We start from the raw sequence: 4,711 nt of genomic DNA on the forward strand, positions 1-4,711 counted from the left end.
GTCACTGCACGTCATATGCAACAGGTAGACGAAGACTCCTGGGAGGGGACGAAGTTTTACCAGACCAGATCATGCGAACTCGCCTCACGATTCTTCTGKAATTCATTGAATATACAAGGATAATGAGGGAGTAAAATTCCGATGGCACAATAGGACAGAAATGACCGCGGTGCAAGGCCAAMCWCCACCTCGGCGGTGAGGAAAGGRTTTTAGTGGGTAAATAGCTTAGCTGGAGYCCCACACAACCCYGAGCGACAGACCACCATCTCTGGGAGTGCATAAAAGAGCATTTCCCAAACCTCACCGAARAAAAAAAGTTAATTTGGTCTTCAGATTGATCAGAGTATGTTTGTGTTGACTGAGGACAGTCAAAGTATTCTTGATTAYAAAAATTTTCATAATTTTGACAATGCSGATTTGTAGAATGATCCTCGTATTCATTGGATACGAGCAATTATAKTTYGTTCAACTATCATTGGTTGTGGGGTTTTATWAAACGGTCTTTGGAAATTATTAAATTGAGAATTTAATACTTGTTTTCTGGTGGATGTAAGAGAATTACTGGAAATTTCTGACATGGGTGTAGGCCTTTTAGGAAATTGATTTTAWGAGTTTTGATTGGGTCTGAATACATTTCTGGGTGGACCTAACCTAACCTAAAAACTAACCAAAAAGAACAGAAWMTGCCACCAGAGCAGGTCAGTGGTTTAACTACCCTRCCTCCGCCTGCCGGGGTGCATTTCTCAGGGTGGTCTAAATACCATTCAAGTGAAAAAGAAAGCGTGAACAAAATATCTAGAAACTAAATGCCATATTTCTAAATTAACCTAATGGATTTACGCAGAAATCCAACAGACATATTATCATCTTCACAATTTTTTGCAATGCCTCTGCTTGACACTAAATTATTTAATAAACTGGTTTTTAAGCTACACATAAATTGAAAGCAATTTGGATAAACATTTTCCACACCTTGTTGAATAACGCAAAATATATTTTCAAGTGAGTCCTGATTGATTGCACGTGTTTTTAAAAAGGTAAATCCTACTTTATGACAATCAAGCCATTTGAGTTTTTTGTCGCAATGCAGATACATTGGTAGGTCCCTGGTCGCACACTGTACACTTGACATGAATGCCTATGTTTGCTAGATCTCGTATTACTTCACTTATTAGCGTTTATAAATCTGCAGCACTTATGGTATTTTTTGTAAAGTAATACGGACAAACTTTAATACAGCGTTTAAACCTTTATCCAGGAGTTTTACAGTTTTCCTATCCAAGTAAAAATATTTTATAGTTTTGTGCATAGATTCCAAATGCATATTAGTGTTAATGATAGAATCTCCTCTAAACAGTATGCCATACTGCTTTTTATGTTTCGTATGTCTTTAGATGTCAACAAATCTATTCGTTTTAAATTCGCCCCAATATCATCTCGTGTAGATTCTAAAATAAGGGGTTTGGTTTAATATTTCGTTAGTTAAATAATAATTACAAGAATATAATCGCAAAAATTAAAATAACATTTTTCGGTAATTTTACACTCTCCGGCAATCTAATGTGTTGTATCTCAACCTTATGACCATAATGGATTTTTTGCCATCGTACGACAACTTTGTTATTTTCTTTAATCACTTTGATTCCACTAGTACAAGCACTACTCATCTTACATGATCCAACACTATTTAACAATCTACTTCTTTGATCATTGGATTTAAGAACATGACCTACAATCAACACAGTACATAAAATTAATTCAGCACATAAAACAAATAATTAAATGAATCATTTCGCGGTGATAGATAAACCTAATATCATACTTATTTTACTCCTATTTCGCTATTTCGCCAACAGTACTTGCATGTCTACTTTTGAAAACATAGGAGCATTTGTTAACATATTCAATATTGGATTTCCAGCTCTCAAAATCTGAAATCAAAAGGTTATTAATCTTGATTTTCTTGACTTAATTAAATAATTGCAGATCAACAGCCTTGCTAAAATTGCAAATGTACCATTTATATTTCCCATGACATGGCTCTCAATTTCAAACTTCATTGAATGAATTAATCTCAAATGGTTCATTAAATCCTTATTAGTTTTAAATGCGTTGTCACAATCCGATTCAAGGCAACGACTACTAAAAGTGGAGCCCTTTTCCTCTTGATATGAATAAGCTACAGGTTCTGGATGTTTTTGATGCACTTCTCTTACATGCCTGTTACGAGACGATTGTGTGGCAAACAGTTCTTTACATATAGGACACTTTGACGGCATTGTTTTTTTCCAAATTCTAGAACTACACTGTGCTTTACACATCCCGTATACATAACCGCAGACCTCTAAAATTAGCTTATTGTAAACATAAGCAGATGACAGAAGCCAAATAATGACAACGTCGGTACGGTTCGGGTAGTATTCGCGATGCAAATTACCGATGAGGGCGCTGGTGCTTGTAAGCAAATATGGAGGAAAGCAAGAACTCTTTCGGCATTGACGCTTTGCTTTCCGGTGAGAAGAAACGTTTTCCCTCGTGTTGAACGGTTTGAGTATTATTAAAGGTAAAAATTGTTAGTGGTTGGCGTGAAAAACATTTGAAATTTTGGTGTTGCGATGAGTTCTCAAGTGTTCTTACTGTTGAGAACCGTATTCGCTTACTTAAACGCACATGCAGAAAGCAGATGTGTCGTTGAAGGAGAAGAACTTTTAAATGCTAATCACATTATGTTGATTGGCATTACAAGTGAAACAGATGCCACAAAAGGCATATTAGCCTTATGTCTGCAAACTAGTGCGCTGAAAAGTGTGCCACATGAACTAAAGGGTACCTTAGGACTGCAAGAAAATAACATAGAAATTAAAACATTCAAATGCAGCTGCAAAGCTGGTTTGTCTGGGACCTGCAAACATATAAGTGCCGTACTGTTAAAATGCACAAGGTACTTCGATATTATACTTAGTTTTATTTGACTGATCGCTATTTTGTTATCTTACCTGTTTTTAGGACCGATATTCTTTCACTAGAGAAGTTATCTTCTACTGATGTCAAATGCTACTGGACCGACAACAAACGAAAAGTGGGGCAGGATTATGAACCCCAACAACTACTTAAAACAGCATGTTTCATTAAAAAAAAATTTCCACAGTTGACTTAACAGCAGAACAAGGCGAATACTGTTTCGAAACATTGACTAAGCTTTGTAAAGATTCTGGGTTAAGTAAGCATTTGTAAGTTGTGTTTATATAATATGTAGTTTTGAAGTTCTTACGAATGTGATTCTTTTAGAAAAGGACGATCGACACAGCTAAACAAAGTCAACGGCATCAATACCAATCAATACTATTCTTGTGAAAATCGTCAAAATATTATGGATAAGATGGAAAATTCCCAATTTTTGGATTCTCTAAATATTAAAATTTCTGATTTTTATGTCAGAGCCTGCTGTAAAAAAGTATTGAAAAACGAAGTACTTACCATCGAAAAATATGAAGAAATAATGAATTATCCTCAAAAATCTGCAATTTGGTATAAAGAGAGACAATTACGACTAACTGGTATGTATTCTTAATAAAGTGTTTGTATCTTTTATTGATAGTCGAATATATTTTGTAGGCTCAAGATGTTACGCAGTTTACACATTTTCCAAAGCTGACTGGTCGGAACAAGCAAAAAACTTTTTTTGGCCTAAGGAGCTTTCAAATAAGTACGTCGAACACTGTCTAAAGTATAAGTCGGAGGCATTAGAAGAGTATAAAATTATAACCAAGTATGATGTTCGTCAGCTTGGTTTAATTATTTGCAAAAATTTCCATTTCTGGCTTATTCACCTGATGGTGTTGTTTTGGTTCAGGCTCATTCTACTAGGCTAATAGAAATCAAATGTCCATATGAAGGTGCATAATTTTAGGTATTTGTTTAATACTTAAATGTTTATTAACATTATTTGTTTGTTTTTAGGTATTGAAAAAGATGCCATCAGCTTTGTAGAGACTTGTTCATTTCTGGAATTAAGTGATACTAGAATGACAATAAAAAAGAAGCACCAATATTATGGACAAGTCCAGCTTGGGATGGCCATTTTAAATTTAGAGATTTGTGATGTTTTGGTGTATTCTTCAAAATCAAAATCTTTTTTGAACATTGTTGTGCCATTCGATAAAGATTTTGCTGTGGATTTGATACACACAATAACACAAAAATATTTTAACAATTTGCTTCATTTTGTCTGTGAACAAAATAGGACATTGTGAAATAATATAAATATATAACATTAATTGGCACATTTTATTTCAATTTATTAAACACCTAAAAGTATGGGGTGTGTGCAAACATTATGTGTACACACTCATATATAAATAATATTTCAAATAAACATCAAATATTGTGATTAATCAAATTTATTCTCAGCAAGGACTGCTGATTGCAAATTTACCATGGCACCTATAATAATCATTATATTATCAATTAAAGGAATTCAATTATTGGACAAAGGAGTATTTAAAATACTGAAAATCCACATTCGTTGATTCACTCTTTCAACGTGGACTCTTGCTTTAGAAATAGACACAATTTCCTTTGCCTCGCTTTCCGAAAACTTTTTTTTGATTCTTAGAAAATGTGGTGTTACCAAGTTAATATCATATTTGAATGATTCGCACTGACAATGTGAACTTATCAGTGGAATAATCCAGGGCCGTCACAAATTAGT

The 4,711-nt window shown here is 34.2% G+C and overlaps 2 long non-coding RNA genes across 3 annotated transcripts; one reads left to right on the top strand and one right to left on the bottom strand.

The window, feature by feature from the left end:
* Positions 1-1,274: 1,274 nt before the first annotated feature.
* Positions 1,275-2,103, bottom strand: LOC109532716. Its single transcript, XR_002171438.2, has 2 exons — positions 2,018-2,103; positions 1,275-1,931 (listed from the first exon to the last, which is right to left on the bottom strand). It is a non-coding gene; the product is annotated as an uncharacterized LOC109532716 (long non-coding RNA).
* On the top strand, positions 1,925-4,283 carry LOC109532715. Of its 2 annotated transcripts, XR_002171437.2 has the most exons (5): positions 1,925-2,941; positions 3,007-3,230; positions 3,289-3,557; positions 3,616-3,896; positions 3,961-4,283. It is a non-coding gene; the product is annotated as an uncharacterized LOC109532715 (long non-coding RNA). The 2 variants fall into 2 exon arrangements; XR_007280547.1 differs by having other exon boundaries at positions 1,925-3,230; positions 3,616-3,706.
* The last annotated feature ends 428 nt before the right edge of the window (positions 4,284-4,711 follow it).

Source organism: Dendroctonus ponderosae, unplaced genomic scaffold (genome assembly GCF_020466585.1).
Source record: "Dendroctonus ponderosae isolate FM_Combo_2020 unplaced genomic scaffold, Dpon_F_20191213v2 Dpon_F_20191213_10, whole genome shotgun sequence".
Taxonomy (NCBI): domain Eukaryota; kingdom Metazoa; phylum Arthropoda; class Insecta; order Coleoptera; family Curculionidae; genus Dendroctonus; species Dendroctonus ponderosae.